Here is a 24,267-nt window from a genome sequence, read left to right as displayed (position 1 = left end):
TCCATTGTAGTGAGAAAATCCTTCTACATGGCACAACTTATAAGTAAGGGCTTGGCATCCTGATCTAAGAGATCATAGTCCCACTATATTCTTCACTCATTAGACCAATAATTAACTACGCTCCATCCTTTAGCATGCACCTGACCAGATAGGAGCAGCCACAGAGGTTCCACACTAAAAGAGTACAGGGTATAAATAATATGTCCTATGTGGACCACCTGAAAGCCCTTTTCCTGTACTCAGTGCCCCACAGAATAACCTACAAGTCATTCTCTGATCCAACCCTGATGGATCTGCGACACATTCACAAAACAAACAGCTCTAGAGTTACCCGATTTAATGATATAAACCTCGTCTGTGTTACAAACAAAATATGTTGGAAGGACAGGTATGTCTCTCAGAGATTACCCCTTGTTTGAAACAGACTCCCTATTCATGTGAAATGCAGCTCTTCCCTAAGCCTATTCAACTGCAGTTTGGAAGAATGTATGGGAAATCACAAGTTCATCCCTGGCTTATTGCCTGTGGCTGTTATGGGCAATTTACAGATGACCTAAGCCACAGGCATATACCAAAACCTTTGGTAAAAACTGTGTACCCATGAACTACCACATAGGCAGCAATCTACTTAACACCAAATGTGTTATGAGACCTTGGGACCCAGGTGGACAGTAGTCTCTCCTTTGATAGTCATATCGCCACAGAAGTCAGGAAGTCCTTCTATGTGGCACACCTCATCATAAAAGGGTTCTCATCCAGGAAAAAAGGTCATTGTTCCCCTCTACTCAACACTCATTAGACCCATTATAGAGTACAACACACCTTTTGGAATGTACCTCACAAGACATCTGCAGCAGCTGGAAAGGCCGCAGAAGTACCTCACAAAGAGGATTACTGGCCTCAAACAAATGCCCTACACTGACTGCCTCAAAAAACTCCAGCTTTACTCTGTAGCATATCGCCTACTCCAAGGTGATCTCTGCCTAACATATAAAGCTATGTCAAACCCAGAGCTGTTGGACATGCTACACCTAAAGAAATCCCAATCCCTCCGAGCTACATGCTTTAGGGACCTAAACCTTGTCACCACAATAACACCAAAGAGGAACCTTGTCGGCAGAAACCACACAAATAAATCCTGAATGCGTTTATTAAAATTCCACAGAGCGTTTTCGCCACAGAACACTGTGGCTTCATCAGAGGCAATAAGAAAACAATCAAAACATACTCCGTTTAAATCAGGTAAACCAGGAAATGACATTTTCCTGCTTCCTGACTACGACAACAAATTTTAAAAACCTTTCTTTGCAAGCTTATTAACTTCAAAGCAAAAATATGCAACAAGACATTTAACCTTATAAAATCTCATTACCAAAAAATACTAAATGTATGCAAGAATATGTATATTTAAAACATATGTTAAAAATGCAGGACCACAACAATTGCCTCTGATGAAGCCACAGTGTTCTGTGGCGAAAACGCTCTGTGGAATTTTAATAAACGCGTTCAGGATTTATTTGTGTGGTTTCTGCCGACAAGGTTCCTCTTTGGTGTTGTTTGGGTTACTTTTGCTTCATTAGTTTTGCGTTTGTCACCACAATAAACAGGACATGCTGGAGGGATAGATCCCTGTCCCAGAGACTTTCCATACTCTGGAACAGGCTACCCATCTATGTCAAGCAAAGTTCTTCATTAGCACTCTTCAAGAAAAATCTTGATGAGTGGATGGGAAATAGGAAATACACCCCGGGATCATTTCTGTGTCTCTGCTCGACAGTGGCACAGGAAAATAACTTTCTTGGGTGGTGTAAGCCAGGGAACCTTGTTAGCTAGGTTTACATAGGCCCTTGGGCCGATTGCCTAGTACCTACCTATGAACCTATGAACCATTTTAGCCTGTGGGCATTGATAATTGGAAACATTGGGTCATGAATAGCTAGGCTGAAAAAGGCTCTTGTGCTGTTAGCCTAGTAACTGCCTCTGATCCTATGATCCTATAAGAAAACATCATTGTTCCTTACTGTCAAAAGACGAGTGATTTCCACTGAGTCCCAGAGTCACTCACTTCTAGCAGAACTAGTAAATAAACTACTGAGCCAAAACCCATTCTCCTTCTTCACATATACACTTTCAGCAAGATCATCCCCATGCAAAGTTAAAGTCTTTCCTCTACCCTGAACTTCAAACCCCATATAATGCCTGCATTCCACAGAGCACTCAAACACCATGTAATGACCTGCATTCCACAGAGCACTCAAACCCCATATAACAACCTGCATTTCACAGAGCATTCAAACTCCATGTAATGACATGCATTCCACAGAGCACTTAAACCCCATATAATGACCTGCATTGCACAGAGCACTCAAACCCCATGTTATGACCTGCATTCCACAGAGCACTCAAACCCCATGCAATGACCTGCATTCCACAGAGCACTTAAACCCCATATAATGACCTGCATTCCACAAAGCACTCAAACCCCATGTAATGACCTGCATTCCACAGAGCACTTAAACCCCATGTAATGACCTGCATTCCACACAGCACACATTCTCCATATTAGCTCAGACATTTGGCGATCCTTCCCAACAAGTATAAAATCTTTTAATACTTACCTAAAATTTAACTCAGAATTAAAACAATACTTATTCAGACAATCACAATAAAATGCATTCATAATAGCAGAGTCATAAAACTTTAGTAAACAGTGGTAACTCATCCACATCTTCTGCTTATTATGCAATCCTAAGCATTCAAATGACCAATCCCCACTTATTCACAGCTCTGAGCTGTTAGCAAGCTGTTTCTTTTAGTCAAAGGTACATGGTTTGATTCATTTCACCTCCTTTTGCCTTGTGTGTGAATCTGAGCAAGGCACATAAGTACTTAATATTCCTAGGTTGTTCATAAAAAATGACACTTGTGTCCTGTGGGCTTACCTGGTCAACAACTGAAGAAAAAAATCTTGGCTACCTTTCCTCTCTCTCTCTCTCTCTCTGTCTCTCTCTCTCTTTCTCTCTCTCACTCTGTCTCCTTTCTTACATTCTCTAAAACCTTCTCTTTTCTCAGCTATTCCATTTCCCCAACCATACCTTTCAGTCTTTCCCTACAGTTTCACTTTTTCTTCTCTAATCTCTCCTCCCGATTACCAGCTTTTATAAACTGAAATTGTAAACAGTAATAATACTCTTAACAATCCTTGTCCTGTACTACAAGGTTCTGATCTACTATAAGCACTTTTTATTACTCTATTTTCTTTGTAGAATACTTTTTTGTTTTCCTTTATGATTTTACCCTTAGTGCCTGCCCACCATCAGGTCTTCACTTATGAGCATCAGCCCGTTGTTCCCTATACCAGGATCATACCTAATGCAGTATGGGATGAGTTGCCCAGAGGAGCCAGTATTCTAGGCAGCAGTGAGGGTTGTTTGTGTCCCTGTTCACTTTCCAGTAGAATGCAAGCATAGGAGAGGTTGTATTGTTTAGGCCCCAACCCTAACCGTGATGGTACTGTGATGATGAGACTACTAACATCCTGCTGTTTGTGCATGACTACTCCCACACAGGCTCAGAAAAGACTACCATATTTAGCATGCTACCTTTCCTCTGCAGCTCACATCCCACATAGTAGCTACTCCTGCACCTCTGCCCTTAACACTTGACCAAATAGAAAAGACATCTGAGAAACCACCATACTCTTCTCCAAGGATGGGGAAGATGTAGCTGCTCATTTCAAATTCCCATCTTTCTGATTACATTTTACCTTTGTAACTCTGAGAGGAAATAGAAATGATCTGGTGGAATCAGTGTTCTATCTCAGCGTACAGGCAAATAAATACAATTCTCTTTGCCATTCGAAAAACAAACAATAAATAAGTATCATGATAGAGGTGCCTGAGAGTCAGAAAATGACAAGGGGGGTTCCACAGAAATCAGGCCAGGGCTCAGCCCTATTTGATATGTGTATTTCAGACATAACACATGAAACAAAATTCTAGGACAACCTTGTTTTGCTGATGACACATGGCTTTCAAAGAGTTGACAAATGAAGGAGCAAGCACAAAAGGGTACCTCAGTAGACATGAGGAATCATCAGAAAGGTAGGAGCTTTCAAATCAAATCAGCTCAATTTTAGTAAAGTACTTAAGCCAAAGTACACTATAGTAATGATATGTATCATAAATTACAATGACCCAGAGAATGAATGAATAAATAAACTCTAACAGTAAAAATAAAAAAGATATTATCTGTACAGTAGAAAATTAAATGAATCAATGGATAATGTGCAGAATAAAAATATGTCATCTATAGCAGCAGTCTCCACCCTTTTTTGCACCAAGGACCGGTTTCATGTAAGAAAATTTTCCATGGTCTGGCCATCGCGTGTGCGTAAAAATAAAGCATAATAAAGGGCACAATAAATACAACTCACCATAATGCAGAATCAGTGGGAGTCCTGAGCTTGTTTTGTCTAGGGGTGATGGAAGACAATGACACCTGAAGTGTGTTCTTTATTTCCAGTCTACTCAGCAATTTTGTTTTGGTTGCTGTCATTGTAGAAAACCCTGATTCACAAAGATAGGATGTTAAAAATGGAAGCAGGGGTTTCAGTGCTTATTCTAGCAACTTTCTAAGTTTATAAAAGCAATATTTAAAATATTTCCCTATTACTTGTGGCTCTGTCCAGATTTATTGTGGGAGAGGTTGACAGCTATGGTTGAGAGGTATGCAAACCTAATGGAAACCTTTTTCTGAATCTAACAACTTTCTAGGTTTATAAGAGCAATATTTGTGGCTCTGTCCATATTTATTGTGAGAGAGGTTGAGAGGTATGGTGGAGAGGTCGCAACGGATCCAGATCATTGTCAAACGGGGCCCTAAGCAGGGTAATAGATTGGGGGCCCCCAGAACAGCATCCCCTGCAGCTACCACCTACACCCCCACAGCAGCCCCCTCCCCAGCCATTTCAGTGTTCCCTTACTTGGCTATTTCTCCTCAGTTACCATAAACAATGTTCAAATCTGTCAGTATGCATACTGTTTTCTTATTTACTTCTGCAGTGTTTACAGATATTGAAATAGAATAGCACAAACACTGATAGCCATTTGCTAAACAAACAGTATAGTCTCACAATGAAAACACAGCATGAGCAGTAAACTTCTCTGCCCTTGAAACTCACATTCATTGAAATGGTATTAAAACCCACTTTCAAAGAAAATGCATCTGGTCAGTGGAGGATTAAGATTACCTTTGGGCTGTTTTCAAACCATAGGCTCCTTGCACACATTTTTAGGGCCATGCATACATGTATGTGTTGTTTCATTCACCTTCCTGATTGTATTAAATTATATTCCTTGTATAATACTGCACCACTTGTTAGAGTGTTTTTAAATTTATAGTTTTGAACATTCTTCCAGTGGGCAATGAGACAAAATGTTTGAACCAGTAATGACAAAGCAACCCATTTCAGAAAATGTCAAACATAAAAGGCCACTCAAATGTCTGTCATTATAATCCAGGCAATATGCAGAACATCTGCAGAGTAAAAGTCATCCGAATAATTCCACATTAAAGAGATTTGTAACTAATGAAGAGGCTGTTACTGGCAAACAACATTACATTTCAGTGCTTCTTCTACGAATTCAGTGCCTGCCTCCCTTGAAGAATTCATTGCGTATGCTACATTAAAAAAAAAAGAGTTGGGGAGCAGGGGAATAAGAGGCAAGGATAGTCATTACATTTTTATTCTGAAAAGATGATGCTTGAGACCCTATTGCTTTCTATTTAGTGCTACCTTGACATTTCTTTTTAAACTGTTATTTGTGAGAGTTTTGCTGACCTGCATACCTCTAAACTTCATAGTGCAAGAAATCTGGACACAGACAAAAATAATGGGGAAACAAAGACCCCCAAAATAGGGACAGTTTCAATGTTGTTTTCATAAACTTAGAAAGTTGCTGATATGGTAGGTTTTGTGTTTGTATGCATTTTTGAAGTGTATGAAGTATGAAACTTAAATATGTTGCATTAATCATTGACTTCAGTCCTCAGTGATTTGCAGAAAACCTCAAATGTTATGAGGAACAAACCCAAATTATGAGGCAAAAGCGTGGATATTCTGGGAAAATTTAGAGAGATGAGAAGTAGGCCTTGGATTGGACAAGTAGTTTCTTTAGTATTTAGGAATGAGTGATATTAACTCCCTACACTAATTTGCCCTTCTCTTCTATTTTTTAAGTACCTCAACAAAGGACTTACCAAAGAGAGATCTTTTTCCAGAAGGGCATTAACAGCTGTGCCTTTATATCCTCTGGAAAATTCTGAAATCTTATCCAGGCACTTCTTCTCATGATAGTCACAGTGCAGCAGCCCTGGAATCACCATTGACATTATCATAAGCACATTTGATAGAATATTTAGTAACCCAAGATGCAGAGCTGACCTTTTCCAAACAAAAAAAAATTGGCTTATCCTGAGGTGTCTTTATTCTTACAACAGGGAGAGTATCAGAGATAGAGTCTCCTAGACTTGCTAGCTAAAGTTATTTTATCTTGACGTATCCTTTATACTGTTTATTGATAGATCCTACATCAAGGAAAGCCACTTACACTGACAGCAAGTCTTTCAGAATCAGGGCAGACACACTGAGAGCAAATGTTTTGGAACAGAGCTGTACAAAAAGACTAACAAATAAATCTACATTGTACAGATTAGCTGAATGCAACCTATGAAAGAGAGCAAAGCTATATAGTCATCATAAACAAGCACTGATAGTAAATATATACTACTATGCTTTTAAAAAGGCAAGCATCCCTGCACCTAAATTCCAGGCTGCAGGCTTCCCATATACTTCTGCTAATAATACATTCTAACTTTGAGTTTGTATGACCTTAAAGTTAAAATAAATTAGTTGGAAGTGATGAAGGGGAGGATTGCCTCTCCCTAACAAAACAGAATTACATTTGTGTAAAGCAAAGGATATTTGTAGTTCATTTGTAGGAATATTATTTCATATCTGGTAGAATGCGAAATGAAACCTGTTTGTTACAGATTCAATTAGAGGTGTTGAAAGGGAATGTTAGCCGATACCCCATCTACATACTATGTGTGTTTTTATAATAGCTTAGTAACTGCACTACTGTTTTGCTGTCCAGTTTACATTTTTTTAATAGTATGGCTTCTTTGGTATTTTGTATTTTTTACTGTGGCAGTATGGCCCAATTTGTACTATGCATTTTGATATTTGTGCATCTGTTCTCTAAGTGTCGGCACAGCAAAGTAGAACCTAGCAACAAATATGTAAGCAGTTAGAAACACCAGCTTGCAAGCAACCGTGCTCTCTGTCTGTCCATCTAAAGTGGAGGAGACAGACGGAAATGTATGTGGATTGAGGCAGCAACAAAGAATCTCACAGTTCACTAGTCCACATATTTATAAACTTTATAATAATGTTCTCACGTTCTCAACTCCAGGTGCTGTTTGTTTAGGGTTACATACTCTACAAGAAATGGCACCTTTCCTCTGCAATAAACAATTAAGCACAATGAAATAGGACAGTAAGAGAATATAAGAAAAACAACTTACTGCCAGCTCTGATTTTGGTAGCTGTAGTATAATGAGGAGTCCTGCTACAAGGCACAACACCACTGTTCTGTAGTTATTCCTCTTCCTTCAAACCTTCATCTTTTCCTCTCTTATACACACACACACACACACACACACACACACACACACACACACACACACACACACACACACACACACACACACACACACGCGCACGCACGCACGCATGCACACACACACACACACACACACACACACACACACACACACACACACACGCTCTGTTCTGCTTTCATAAACACACTTCACTACACTAAGTGCAATCTCGGAGTTGATATATTTAAGTAGCAGGGGGTGTGAGAGGCGCAGCATCCCACATGGGGGGTGCAGGGGGGATTGCCCCCTGCTTATACTTTGCAAAGAGTAATATGGTTTGTGTTTTATTTGTTTCTGTATGTAGTTCTGCTGGAATATAGTAAGTGTTGGTATCCTGTGTATTTTCATTATTCTGAGTTTTCTATATTTTGAACTTTTGAGATTTTGGTCTCAGGATTTTGGTCTTCAGGATTTTGGACTTTCATGATTCTGTAGTGCCAGTGGCAGCTGGTGACTTCAAATTAAAGTGGGGCTGCACGAGACAACTGAATGAGTGGAGCCAATGGGAATGGGTGTGACCAACTAGAAATGGGTGGAGTTATGCTCAAAACCACAAAAACTGTGACTTTAATTAAATATGCTGCCCTGGGTGCCAAACCAGCATTATGAGAGTCCAATCAAGACAAAATGAAGTGTAGAAGAAAAAAATATTTCAATGCATCGGCTACATGACAGCTTACTTAATATCTAGATGGAAACAAAAAGGTTGTGAGGCATGAAAAATAAATTACTTTTTAAATAAATTACTGGAATGCCAGTCAAAATCAAGAATAAAAAAACAAGCATCACTCAGCTCAAACCACTTCTCCTTGCACTGCAGTTCTAATTATAATTTATATTCAGCTTTATAAAAGTACCAAGTAACATGCTGAAAGTAGCAATCTCTGTGATACCCCCACTTGTAAAAATGTTTCTTATCCAAAAAAGACCTGCTGCCTGACAACAACTATCTACTTGTTTCATTGGAAAAACTTGATCAAAGTAAAAAATGAACAGCAAACAAAAAACAAGCTGAAGATAAATTGCTTAAAGGATTACTGCACAGGTTATGGACCACACACAATAGATTGGCATTCTGTTTAGTGTATGGGTAAAGCCCACAAAGATGACTGCAAGTCTACAACAAATGTAATGAGCTTCTGAAAATACTGTAATCCTGTCCTTTATTACAAATACTGTCATATGCATTTCAATACCTAAGGCTTATATGTTATCTAGTTATGTAAATATTCTCTGCATGGGAATAACAAAAAGGCTTTCAGTGTTGGCAATTCTTTAACAGTATGCTTATTAAAGCTTACTTGCATCTTAAAATCTCAGACAAGCTTACCTGATGGTCATTAAAGCATTGGTACTTAAACATAGAGCAACAGGCACTGCAACAACATGCATTTTCTGAATAATGTTGTTGTTGTTGTTTGTCTTTCGGCTTTTTCCCGATAAGGGGTTGCCACAGTGGAACTCCAGTCCGCTAATGATTGGCAGCAGATTTTTATGAAATGCCGAGGTGCCAGCTTGACGCCCACCCTTCAACAAAGGCATGCCCATTTACGCACGCATGTCTTTCGAATGCTACCCAACCATGCGGAGGACATGCAGACTCCACACAGAAGGCACTCCCAAGCCAAGCCGAGAATCGAACAGGAGAACCTCTTGCTGTGAGGTAACAACGCTACTGCCACACCACCATGGCATCATTTTCTGAATAATAAAAGAAGCATAAATCAACAGTATAAAAATATGACAGCAAACCAAAACATTCTGTAAAATCAAGGACAGACAAAAAGCTGCTGTAGTACTTGTGTCTAGCTTGGATGGGGGGATACTCTAACACTTGCACTGCATAACTGCTACTTGCCTTGCTTGGACACATCCAGAGTCACTACATGGTGGAGTGGGGTGCAACAAGTATGTCACAATTTGAAATGTCTCTGGCTGACGGTGATGGCTCTGACACATTTGTCATACCTCTCAACCTCAGAGCAAGAAATCTGGACAGAGCCATAAATAGAAGTGGGACAAAGGCCCCAAAATAAGGACAATTTTTAAATATTGCTTTTATAAACTTAGAAAGATAATAGAATAGTAGGTCTTGCATTAGTATGAATTTTCTGAAGGGCATGAAATCTGAAACTCAAATGTCTGTCATTATTTTGTAACTTCAGTCTTTAATGATTTGATACTAATTTACCAGAAAACCACAATTTTATGAAAAATGGACCAAAAATGTGATGCAAAAATATAAAATAGCCACACAGTACAACTGGGAACCTGTCAAAGAAGGGATACTTTTTAAATATTAGCACTGTTAAGTTGAGCAGCTGACAAAATAAGAGAACCTACATGCATTTCTGAAATAAAAGTAATCTATAACTCTGATCATTACAATTATTTATTAATTGTAAACCCTCCACATTTTCTTTCAAAATTGCCATTTTGCGGGGGGATTATTAGGGGGAGAGCAATACCTTAAGCCAAAGTCAGGGCCAGTTGAGAAGTTTGGATATACCTAATTCTATAATGTGATTTATTTGCATGTACCTCTAAACCTCTTAACACAGGATATCTGGACAAGGCCAAATATATTGGGGGAACATACAGACAGTACTAAAAATTGCTCATGTATAAACTTAGACAGTTGACAGAATAACAGGTCTTGCTTTAGCATGCATTTTTCTGAAGGGTATGAAATCTGAAACTCAGTGTTGTCCTTATTTAGTGACTTCATTCCTAAATGATTTGCCAGATAACCACAAATTTTATGAGGAACAAACCAAAAATAAGAAGCAAAAATCTATTCATTCTGTAAAAATCTGGACAGTGGAGAGGTATAGTTCAGCCGGGGCTGTCTTTGAGTTTGCTGCCCTTTTCCCCCCCTCACAAAATCATGGTCAAATGGGGCCTCCCCTGCAGCAATTCCAATGCCCCATTACTTGGCTGTTTCATTCCATTTATCATAAACACTGTAATGTGCATACTGCTTTACTTCTACGATGATTTGGATTTCATTTAAAAGTTTTATTTTACATTTTACAGCACAAACACTAATAGACATCTGCTAAACAAAGCAATGCAGACTCACATTCATTGAAAGAGAATTGAAACTCACATTCAAAGAAAATACATCTGGCCAGTGGCAGGTAAAGATTAACTTTAGGCTGCTTTCAAATCATAGGCCCCTTGCACACGAAACATACGTGTGCTCTTTGCTACACCTTCCTGATTGTATTAAATGATATTCCTTTTATAATACAGTACAGTTGTTAGAGGACATTTTAAATTTATTGTTTTGAACATTTTTCCAGTACACAATGAAACAAAATGCATGTACCAATAATGACAAAACTGCTCAATTCAGAACATTTCCATCATAAAAGTCTACTCAAACATCTACCAATCCACCAGTATCAGTAAATATGCACAATCTCTGCAGACACCATAGAAATGTTACAAAAGCATGCCAATTCATTTTCAATTAATCCAGAGGATCCCTGTAGTCAGCTGGCTGGTGATCACAAGAAGCTGTCCCAAACTGGAATTTCAAGACACTAGAATGGTATGTGTCCTAGCTTACTGGAAACCCTACAGATTGGTTCCTTAAAATACACTAATGGTGGTAGTGTTCTTTCAGGGTCTCCTTCTTCTTCTTCCTCAGCATAGTTCTTATGCTGAGGATTGTAACATAGCCTCCCTTACTCATTAGTTAAAAAGGTTGTAGCCAATTTTCCACAGTTGTAACATGGTCTTGTAGAGCAAACTGCATTAGGTTCTGGTTTCATGTTGGCATTTAAACAAATTTGCCATTCAGGCTTCTTTTTCCATCAATTAATTTTTATTGCCATAAAGTTAAGTTTTATCTGTATTGGCTAAAACATGAACATTAAAGTTGTTGTGTCCTAGGTTATGTAGGTTATTTTTAGCAAGAGTACTCCAAGTAAAATCATGACAAATATAAGGTAAGTGTTGGGAAATTCATATTCTGAGCATATTGCTTGTCTTACTCACATAGTAGGCTGGGCATTTCAAACATTTTAAGTAGTACACAACCATTTCTGAATTGTAGTCATATTTCTTTCTGCTTTGAAATTTCTTCCCCATACAAGCACAAGTAATGAGACCTGTCCCACTCACATATTTGCAAAAGCTGCAGTTTTGGAATCCACAGTAAAAAGTGCCAGTCTCCAACAGATTGGTTCTGTCTATCTTTGCCTAAAAATGCTCTCATGCTCTTACATTTTTGGAAAATGAATGCTGGGCCAGGTTCTAGCATAAAACTGACCTGTTTATTGCTTTCAATGATGATTCAATTTGATTCCATGATTTTCCTAATGGCCCTGTGGTCATGAGGAAATGTGACTGCCATACTACATTTAGAGTTTACATTCTTAGGGTTAGTATGTAGTCCTCTGAAATCAAGATCTAGTCTGTTGGGTGGTTCCAGGTTGGTTGGATTGTTGGAAAACTTCAGGGAATTAATCAGTGTAAAGATGCTACCTAACATGCTGGCTTCATACTCTCTCATAAGGAAGTATCTTCTGAAGCTGATGATGTTGTATACAATGTCTTCCATTTGTTTGGAGACCCTTGCCATCTGCATTCCTTGGGACTTGATGATGTTGTGCTTGTTGATGAGAGTGTGCATGCTCTTTGCAGATAGGAACATGTTGACCCTGGGGGATTTCATGGAAAGGTTGTTGCTGATGGGTCCTCCTTCATTTGCCTTCCTGACTGTCAAATTGAAGAAACTAACTCTATTACTGCCAAAGCATGTGGCAAACTTTAGAAAATGTGTTGAGTTCCCTAATTTGTTGAAACATTCTTAGAGTTTGCCTTTATTACTGTTCCAGACAAAAAATGTCATCAGTGAAGTGCCAGTAGAAGTCCATGTCATTGTTGTACTCTGAGTTATAGATGGTCTTTTCTTCCCATTTGTTGAGAGCTACATTGCTAAACTGGGACCATGGAAGCTCCCATACCAGGTGTATATCATATGAGTGAATCGCACAAATTGTGAACGCTCATATTGAAGTGCTTTTTCTGAGATCACAGTACAGTGAAGAATGGGATGTTTGCCCATTCCTCACTGTAGAGCAATCTCAGAGTTGGAATATATATTTAGCGGGGGGTGTAGGGGGTGTAGCCCACCACAATAGGAAGTTTGAGGTCTGGTACATTCGATATTATGAGCGTTCACAATTTGTGCAGTTCGCTCATATGAGATACCAGTACCAATTGTCTGCTTGTAAAGCTCGTTAGTGAATTAAAAGTAGTTATTTCTGAGTAAGATATGTAGGAGTTTTCTGGTAAGATAAGTTAACCCTAGAAGGGTAACAGTATCCCTGATGAGGGGATGTTCAATGGCTTTAATATGGTACTGGTGTGGTAAGATTGTATATATAGGGCTTCTGCTTCTGTTGTCACTAGCAGTGGGTTGTCCATTGTGTTGGTGTCTCTAATTTTTTTAAAAAGTCAAAATAGATGATTTAATTCTTCTGGTAGCTGTTTAATGGTAACTTCAAGGTAGATTGAAATAATTTTGGTAATTGCACACCTACTAGCAACCATCAATCAGTAAGGAGGATCAGTGAGGCTTTTATGGGGTTTAGACATTCTGAAGAAGCTAGGGATTTTCAGATGGGGGACAGATAGAAATTCAATCAGTTTGTTCCCCATTTTTTCTTGGTCATGAAGTTTTTCAAGTGTCCCATAGATGATATCATATGCAGATTTCATGGTGGCCAGATCTACTTTACCATAAGCAGTAGTATTCCTCAGCCTATTTTCTATTTTGAAATTGTACAAATTGATACCCATGACCATAATGCCCCCATCCTTAATGGTTTTCATGATACACCTACTTTTGTCTCTGCTCAAGGTAAAAAGTACTGACTTTTTATTTCTATTTATAGTGTAGAATTTTGTCTTCCTACCTTTTGAGGTGAACATCTTTTGGATACTGTCTTCACATTTTCCTTTGTTTGCATTTAGGGTTGAGTGCATTGTTAAGCACGTCACTCCATTTTTTCCATTTCTTCACTGGGCATGGTTGGATGGAATGTTGTCATCATTCTTACTGTCCTTGTCATGAAAATATAGTTTGGGGTGGATTTATATAGGTGCACCAATTTTATTGGTTTGTAAGGTATTTACGTATCTTGTGTAAAATAAGCATTTAAGTTACCCTGCCTTCTCAAAGCATTTATCATTGAATTCTTGCTTTCAGGGAAAATATATTCTTTTATTTATTTATTTTTTAAGTTAGTAGGAAGTTGTTCCTTTCTGAGTTCTAGAGAGATAGAGATAGAGATAGAGAGAGAGAGAGAGAGAGAGAGGGGCAGTTCCAGCAAGTTGGAATTAAAGTGAAGAATGATTTAAAGGGGGTAGGTCTTGCATTGGATATAATCTCTTCATTAGTATCTTGGAGGGAATAGGCAGGACGTTTTTACTTATAATTTAGAGGAAGAGGTGTGCATTTGTTTGGATTATAAGTTTAAAAAGAGGAAATCAGAAAGGTGTCATATGCAATTGACAATCAGCCTTTTTGAAGAGAAGGCAGTAGAGTGCCCAGAAGGCAGTCAGTGTTATATAATGACACCGTTTATCTCTGGTTTATATTACAGTTCTGTTTCTAGAGGAGTTTAAAGTAAGACCGGGAAGGTCATAATCTAATTTTGGGAGTAGAACATTTCTAGTTAGAGCCAGTATAACTGGAATGGGAATTATCTGTGAATGTTTGAGCTGGTTTGGAATGGTCTTTGATGGGAAGTACAGCTTAAAGATGTACATCAGTAGCTTGGATGGATGAGAAGAATCCAGTTTTCAGGAAAGCAGGCAGCACTGTTCTTTATAATTGCATGCTGTTCTTTTATCTAGTTTATAGAAAAGTTTGAGATCTGCTTTGTGACAACTGTTTTCATGTAAAGTACTGGAATATAATCAAATAAGAGTTTAATATTACTAGTAGGTGTGCCACTTCTATTCATATTTAAGTTGAACAGAATGGAGAGATGATAAGTCAGCAAGCAAAGGAGATTAGTAATGCTGGAATTGAATTCATCCTCAAGTCTTGTTGATTACCTTTACCAGGTGGACCCTGTTTCTCACAAAATCTCACCAAGATACCACTGATATATAGACTGTATTTTATATTGCATATATCATGGACAGAAATAGGTTAAACAATAAAATGATAGCTGGGTGCACAAGACCCAGGATAAAAAAGTGCCCAATCCTGGTAGGCACACTGGTAGAAGGACAGGAAAAATGCTAGTGTAGAATCCTGAAGACATGGAAACATTCCTGCAATGGGGCTAGGCCATGCCCAGTGGAAAGATGGCTCTCCTGTTTTAGAAGGAAGTAGTAATCCACAAATATTACAAAACCTGACAGGCCAAAAAAGAGACACAAAGATGATAGAGTGAACTATTGAGGATAAGAAAGAAAGTATGTATTGTTACTATTATGCAAGAAGCCCAGAATTTTCAGTCAGAAGATGTACAAAAAGATTAAGCAATTAGGGAAAAGAAAAATACTTCCACAATAAAAACTGTCAGAAGCTTCAAATAAAAATGTGTGGTCATTAATACACAGATTTATGAAAAACATTATATAGACCAAGAAACCTCGATCCCTTTGGAAAAAGAAGTAACTGAGGATGTGTGAAAATGTAAATAACCAAATCTAGAAACTTGTGAAAGGTATAAAAAAGAAATATAGACATGGGAAAGAAAGAGATCTGATATGATGCAATATTCATGCAAAGGAGAAAGCCAAATTACTCAACACAAAAAGGCAACCCCAAAAATAATCAAAGGAAAATACAGGCAAAGGCATCCAGATATGGAAAACTTCACAATAAAAAATAAGATCACAAAGAGGGAACGTAGAACAGAAGATTAGTAAAGTAGAAGTTAAAAAATAGAAGTTGAAGTTATGGAATACTTGCGAAGTAAAGGATTTAGTGTAGAAAGTCTAACACAGGTTACACCACAGCCTCATGGAATGAGTCTCCAAAGTAAGGAGAAAAAGGAGACTCGGCAGACATCTGAAGAAGAACTATGGGCATGGGAAAGAAAACGAGATTTAATATGGTGTAATATCTATGCAAAGGAGAAAGCAAAACTAACCCATACAAACAGAGCAGCACCAAAGATATTTGAAGATAAATACAGACAAAGGCATCTGGACATGGAACATTTTACAATACAAAAAAATAAGAAAACAAATAGAAAAAGTAGAAATGAGGATTAGTATGGAGAAGTTAAAGAAATAGAAACTGAGGTTATGGAGTACCTGCAAAGTGAAGGATTTAGTGTAGAAAATCTAACCCAGAAACCCCTACAGCAGGATAGAGCAATGGATTCCCAAATTAAGGAGAAGCCAGTGGAACAAGAAACATCTGATCAGTTGCCATATAATGATACTTTGGAGCCTTCTACAGAAAAACAATACAAACATTCAGTTGAAGTTGCACAGCAAGGGGACAGACGGGAAACTGTGGCCACTCTGATGCAATCAGTGTTGTAGAGTGATAGGCCAGGGAGTTCCCATATGAAAGAGCAATGGATGACACAGAATGAAACTGAAGAGAATTTGGCACAGGAATATTCTCTCAAATTTTCTATAGAATGCACACAGGAAATGGAGAATGAAGAATGTGCCCTCTGTTTAGAAAAAAATTATGTAAGAAAAGAGTTACTTGATTTAATACAGATGGACAGATAAATTAAGATCAATGAAAGAAATAGACCACAGAAAGTCAATAAAACCCAAAAGTTAGAAGTTTGATATAAAAAATGAACACAGTAATTAGGACTGTCCATAGAGATTTATGTTAGAGATTAATGTGATATAACAGAAGTAAACAGGATACATTACTGTGCAGCTAAATTAATAACAGATAAAGTTGTACCACAAAAATACAGGGTAGTAAGGCAAAGAAAGGGAAGAAATTGAATGCCATCATGGAAGTATCAAATAGAGACAATGATAAAGCAATTAAGACAAGTGTGTCACTATTATTAGTGTATAGAAGAGGGAACAGATCAACAAAAATACTCAGAAAGATAGATGTGATAAAAGTAATGCACAATATCAGGACAGATCAGGATCTATTGTGCACTATCACAAATAATAAACTAAAAATATCAGCACAGGCAGAAAAACTTAGAAGATATGCAGATAAATATAAAGGAAAAGTACAAAATAAGCAATTTATTGAGCACCCAAAAAATTTATAGAGAATTGGGAAACAAGGCAAAATGAATTGAAACACCACCAAAAAAAAGAAAAAATAGATATATTTTGGAGAAATATCTATGAAGATCCTGTGGGACATAACAAAGATGCTAAATGGATAGAAGAAGTAAATGAAAAAAATAAGAAGTTCAAATGTACAGGATATGAAATGGGATGAAGTAATAGCCAGTGAGATTGAAACAAAGTTAAGAAAAGCTGCTAAAATAAATGGAAAACAGTAGGCCAGATGTAGTACCTAACTTCTGTCTCAAAGTTATAACTTCTTTACATGTAGATTTAGCCACGAGTAAGAACCACTTATATGCACACACCGAACAGACACCAGCTTGGTTAACAACAGGAAAAACAATACTCCTACTTAAGAGTGAACGTGCAAGCTATCTTAAAAACTATAGACCAATAACTTGTCTTTCGACAATGTATAAACTATACACTGGAATTAATGCCGACAGTGTTTATAGTCATTTAGAAGAAAACTCATTCATGGCAATAGAACAAAAGAATAATAAAAGAAGGTCATGTGGAGCAAAGGACCATTTTTTTTTGTTAAATAAAGTCATAATGGAGAAATGTAAAAAGGGGAAGAATCTAAGTATGGCATGGATATATTACAAAAAGCATTTGACAGTATTCCACATTCATGGATACAGAAGAGCTTAAAAATGTATAAGACACATCCTACACTGATTACATTACAGTGACCATGAAACAGTGGCAAACTACTTTGCAATTAAGCCATGGTAAAGGACAAATTATAATTCCAGGGATAAAAATTCTAAGGGGATATTCTAAGGTGTCTCTCTCACCACTGCTCTTTTGTCTTGCCCTTAACCAGTTAAGTTGTCTACTTAACAGATTAGGTCATGGCTATAATTTGGCTAGTAGAAAACAACAAAGGGTAAAGACTTCTCATCTTCTTTTTGTAGATGATTTAAAACTTTATAGTTCATCAGATGAGAAACTGAAAGCACAACTGCAAGTGGTCAAAACTTTTTCAGATGATATAAGAATGGCATTTGTTCTTGACAAATATGCAAAAGCAACCTTTAAAGCAGAAAAACTACAGCACCAAGAACACATCAGTTTGGGACAGGAATGTAATGGAAAAGGACTTGAGCAACAGAGAGTGCACAAATATTTGGGAACTGATGAAGAATCAACAATAAAGCATGAACAAATATGAATAAAACTTAGTAAGGAATATTTTAAAAGACATAAATTAATATTGAAAACTGCATTGACATCTAGGAACAAAGTCCAAACTATAAACCAGTTTGCTCTTCCTATCATAACTTATAGTTTTGGAGCCATTCACTGGCCCCAGAAGATGTTGGATAGGTTAGACAGGAAAACAAGGATGCTTTATGCTCATCAAATGATTTATAAAAATCAGTGCACACCAAGATTATGTATTCCTTGTTCTGAAGGAGGTATGGGCTTCCTCAAAATTGATTACATGTATAGATCTGCAATCGTGGGACTGCATAGATATCTGCTGACTTCACACATCACAAAATTGCAAACATAGTGAACATTTTGAAAAAGGAGGAGAAAAGTCTAAGATGACTTCCCTGCCTAGTTAAGCAGAAGCATATCAGTGTCAAGCGAGAATGGAAATCAAACCAGAAGTAGATAAAAATCAGGCAGCAGCAGCTGAATGTGCGAAAAAAACAAAAGAATGAATATAAGGTGAAGGATCAGATGAGAAAGCAAGAAATGTGGAAGATGCATAAGTATAGCTGCACATATAGAAAAACTCTTGGAACAACCTCATGTTGACCAGGCTCGAACACAAGAATGGTTAAGGAGAAACAAATTTAAAACAAAAGATGAAAGGTTAATATTAGCAGCCCAAGATAGTGGAGGACATACACATTGGTTTACAAAGTCCAATGAACATGTGGGAGAAACAGATAAATGTAGGTTTTGTAAAACAGAATTGAAAACAGTTGCACATCGTGTTGCTGGGTGGGATACACTAATGACATTGGGCCTATATACTGAAAGGCATAATAATGTGGCAAGACTGCTGTACTGGGGATTGTGCACACATTATAATATTGAAGTTGCTGAGAAGGATTGAAAAAATGAGCCACAAAGCATTATAGAAAATGATGAAGTTTGCATTACATGGGATCACCCATTGCCAACAGTTCAAAAAATAGATATGAGAAAACCAAATATAGTAGTCCATGAAAAGAAGACAAAAGTAGCATTGATCATCAAAATTTCTAAATCCAGTGATTACAGTGTCTTATGTACAGAGAAACACAAAGTCATAAAATACCAGGATTTGCAGGCAGAAATGAGGGCAGTGTGGAAGAAGGATACCTAGACAGTTCCAGTAGTGGTACGAGCAATGAGTCTAGTAAAAAAAAAATTTACAGTCATATTTACATTTTAATGATACATGTAAATACACAGAAGGAGTTTTTTGTCACATTGCATGTGCTGCGAAGAGCATATTTGTCTAATATCAAAGATGGAAACAATACTAATTTCACGAACTTTATTCATACTTTGTCGAAGGAATGAGGTCCATTCCCATCATGGTATTAGAAACCCAAAAGACTTGGAGAAATGAAACTGACCTGGGGATGCAATAAACCAGGGGCAGCTCATGCTATAGGACTGTGGGACTGCAGCCCCTCCACCTGTAAAATGGGTCCCCCACCTGTAAAATAGATTAAATAAATTCCCCATTCCCCCCACCATAAAACATATTAAAATAAAATAATCGGACTCCGCGCATACGTGCTTAAGTTCCTGAGTACTGTGTTAGGCAGACCAGAACTCCAAGCACGCATGCTCAGGCATTCTGAGCTCCAGACTGCTCTGTTAGGCAGTCCGGATAGGGAAGGCAGGAAACTCCACCCTTCCAGCCCAGAAGTCTGTGCGGTAATGACTACACAAACCGGAAGGTCACCGTACTGCACTGGCCGCAGGCTGGACCAACAGTAGGGGGCTTCAGCCTCCTCACATCGCTCGGGAGACCCAACAACATGCACGGGCCATTATGGAGGACCAATCAGGCTGCAGGATCGCTACAGAGGAGCTGGTCTACAGGTGATCACTGCAGAGGATGTAGCTGAGTACAGAGACAGGTAGGCTGCTTATGGAGGACAGAGAATCATGTGTGTGTGTGTGTGTGTGTGTGTGTGTGTGTGTGTGTGTGTGTGTGTGTGTGTGTGTGTGTGTGTGTGTGTGTGTGTGTGTGTGTGTGTGTGTGTGTGTGTGTGTGTGTGTGTGTGTGTGTGTGTGTGTGTGTATGTGTGTGTGTGTGTGTGTGTGAAATGCCCCAGTTGCTTCATGGTGGTGGGTAGAGAATAAGGCTTGAACCCTGTACCTTGGCCCAAGTGACAAGAGCCTGAATTCCCTACCCACCACCATTTGTAAAATATTTGCATATTTTTGCCTCATATTTGTTCTGTTCCTCATAAAATCTGTGGTTTCTGTATTTTTGTCACTTTGCTTAGCACAGCCAGTAGTGCAGTGGTAGCAGTGTTGCCTGACAGCTATGAGTTGTCTGGTTTGATTCTTTGCTGGGGTGTCTTCTGTGTGGAGTCTGCATGTCCTCCCTGTGTTTGTGTGGGTTTGCTCTGGTGTCCTCAGTGGGTATTTGTCCCTATTTTTTGGACTGTATTCCCCTATTATTAGTTTCGTCCAGGTTTTTTGTGCCAAGGTTGAAAGCTATGGTGATAACTGAACTCACTGAATATGTTTGGGGGCTGTATTCCCCCATTATTGGCTTTGTTCAGGTGTTTTGTGCTAAGATGCTGACAGCTATAGTGAGAACTGAATTCACTAAATGGTAGCCATTTCAGTTTCAGTCTTCCTTTCTTTCATAAAAGAGATGATTTGGCATAGTGGTATGTTGCTCTGACTGTTTTCCACAGGGTCCTAGGTTCAATACTTGGCAGTGAAATGTATGGTGGTAACACAGCATTTTATTCTAGCAACTTTCCAACATTATGCAAGCAATGTTTAAAATGTGTCCCTGTTTTTTGGGCTTTTGTCCCCCCACAATAAATTGTGGCTTTTTCCAGATTTCTTGTGCTGCAAAGTTCAGAGATAAAGCTGAGTGTCGAGTAGATTTTACAAGGAGCTGAGAACTACAGGGGAACAAAAGTTTAGTGCTGCTTATGCCGAGTCTGCCTACATTGTAAATAGCATAACAGGTAGTGTACTTGCTTTTGATGCAGAAGGCTGTGGGTTCTACTCCCACAGTAGGTAGATCCATTGCTGATACTGTACTCTGTTGTAAAGGGCATGGATGCTGCAGTCCTCTTTGGCGAAGATACCTAGTAACTATGAACCTGTTATCAGTTTGCCATCCATTCCCTATTGTGATATTACTAGCATTATCATTTTTTAATGCAAAATAGGCAATTTATTCCTCAAGAGCAACAGACACTTTATTTGTAGATGAAACAATGACATATAAAGTTGTTTGCTAGCAGTAACCTCTTCATTAGTTAACATATTTCTTTAATGTGGAATTATTTAGATGACTTTTACTTCTTCAGAGAGTGTGCATATTTACTGATACTGGTGGACTGTAGAAGTTTGAGTAGACTTTTATGATGGAAATGTTCTGAATTGGGCAGTTTTGTCATTATTGGTGCATGCATTTTAACCCATTGTTTACTGGAAAAATGTTCAAAACAATAAATTTAAAATGCCGTCTAACAACTGTACTGTATTGTGCAAGGTCAGGAAGGTGTATAAAAGAGCATGTGTATGTTTCATGTTCAAGGGGCCTATGATTTGAAAACAGCCCAAAATTAATCTTTATCTGCCACTGGCAAAATGTATTTTCTTTGAATGTGGGTTTCAATGCTGTTTCAATGAATGTGAGTTTCAAGGGCAGAGAAGTTTTAATGCTAAGTCTATTTTCATTGTGAGACTGCATTGCTTTATTTAGCAGATATCTATTAGGGTTTATGCTGTAAAATATAAAATAAAACTTTCAAATGAAATCCATATCATCATAGAAGTAAAGCAGTATGCACATTACAGTCTTTATGGCAAATGGGGCGAAATATCCAAGCAATGGGACATTGGAATGGCTGCAGGGGGGAACGCTCAATTCAACCATGATTTTGTGAGGGGGGAAGGACAGCAAACTCAGACAGCCCCGGCTGAACTATACCTCTCAACTGTCCAGAATTTTGCAGAATGAATAGATTTTTGCTTCTTATTTTGGGTTTGTTACTCATAAAAGTTGTGGTTTTCTGCCAAATCATTTAGGAATGAAGTTACTAAATAATGGCAGACATTGAGTTTCAGACGTCTCAACCTTCAGAAAAATGCATGCTAAAACAAGACCTGTTATTTTATCAACTGTCTTTTTAGTACTGTTTGTATGTTCCCCCAATATATTTGGCCTTATCCAGATTTCCTGCATTAAGAGGTTGAGAGGTACGTGCAAATAAATTGCTTTATAGAATTAGGAATATCCAAATCTCTCAACTGTCTCCAATTTTGGCTCAAAATGTTGCTCTCCCCCTAATAATCCCTCTGCAAAATGGCAGTTTTGGAAGAAAACGTGGAGGGTTTACAATTATAAATAACTGTAATGATCAGAGTTATAGATTACTTTTATTTCAGAAATGCATGTATATGCTCTTATTTTGTCAGCTGCTCAAGTTAATAGTACTAATTTTAAAAAGGTGTCCCTTTTTTGACAGGTTCTCAGCTGTGTTGTGTGGCAATTTTATATTTTTGCATAACATATTTGGTCTGTTTTTCATAAAATTGTGATTTTTTGGCAAATTAGTAGCAAATCATTAAAGAGTGAAGTTAGAAAATAATGGCAGACATTTGAGTTTCAGATTTGATACCCTTTAAAAATTCATACTAATGCAAGACCTACTACTATTCTATTATCTTTTTAAGTTTATAAGAGCAATATTTAAAAATTGTCTTTATTTTTGGGCCTGTGTCCCACTTCTATGTATGGCTTTGTCCACATTTCTTGCTCTGAGGTTGAGAGGTATGAGTGTCAGAACCATCACCGTCAGCCAGAGACATTTCAAACTGTGACCTACTTGTTGCACTCCACTCCCCATTGTAGTGGTTCTGGATGTGTCCAAGCCAGGCAAGGAGCAGTTATGCAGTGTAAGTGTGCAGAGTATTCCTCCATCCAAGGTAGACCACAAGTATGACCGTGGCTTTTCATCCGTCCTTGATTTTGCAGAATGTTCTGGTCTTCTGTCATATTTTTATACTGTTGATTTATGTTTCTTATTATTCAGAAAATGCGTGCTGTTGCAGTGCCCTGTTGCTCTGAATTAAAGTAGCAATGCTTTAATGACGATCAGGTAAGCTTGTCAGAGATTGTAAGATGCAAGTAAGCTTTAATAAGCATACTGTTAAAGAATTACCAACATTGAAAGCCTTTTCATTGTTGCCATGCAGAGAATATTTACGTAACTAGATAACATATAAGCCTTAGGTATTGAAATGCATATGACAGTATTTGTAATAAAGGACAATATTACAGTATTTTCAGAAGCTCATTACATTTGCTGGAGACTTGCAGTTATCTTTGCAGACTTTATCCGTAAACTAAACAGAATGCCAATATATCATGTGTGGTCCATAACTTGTGCAGTAATCATTTAAGCAATTTATCTTGAGCTTCTTTCTTGTTCGCTGTTCATTTTTTACTTTGATCATGTGTTCTCCATGAAACTAGTAGATAGTTGTTGTCAGGCAGCAGGTATTTTTTGGATAAGAAACATTTTTACAAGTGGGGGTATCACAGAGATTGCTACTTTCAGCATGTTAATTGGTAATTTTATAAAGCTGAATATATATTATAATTAGAACTGCAGTGCAAGGAGAAGTGGTTTGAGCTGAGTGCTGCTTGTTTTTTAATACTTGATTTTGACTGGCATTCCAGTAATGCATTTAAAAAGCAATTAATTTTTTCATGCCTCACAACCTTTGTGTTTCCATCTAGATATTATAGCAATAACCCACGCCTGTGTGTGGGTAATGCTGGATTTACCCACGGTTGGTGTGGTTTGGTCAGGAGGGTGAAGCCCGAGTGGCCAAACAAAGCCAACCGTGGGTAAATCCAGCATTACCCACACTCAGAAGTGGGTTATTGCTATTATACAATGACATTATTTAAGAAAAAAAATAATTACTTTTCTTAAATAATGGCATTGTATAATGCCTCCTTGCTGCCCTTCCACAGCTGTCTGGTATTCTGCGGCAGTTCTGATGTACTGCGTGTCATGCCTCGCAGTACATCAGAGCTGTGGGCAAAAGCAA

This window comes from Protopterus annectens, chromosome 10.part0 (genome assembly GCF_019279795.1).
Source record: "Protopterus annectens isolate FY-2018-M chromosome 10.part0, PAN1.0, whole genome shotgun sequence".
Taxonomy (NCBI): domain Eukaryota; kingdom Metazoa; phylum Chordata; order Ceratodontiformes; family Protopteridae; genus Protopterus; species Protopterus annectens.
This window is presented reverse-complemented; position numbering follows the sequence as displayed.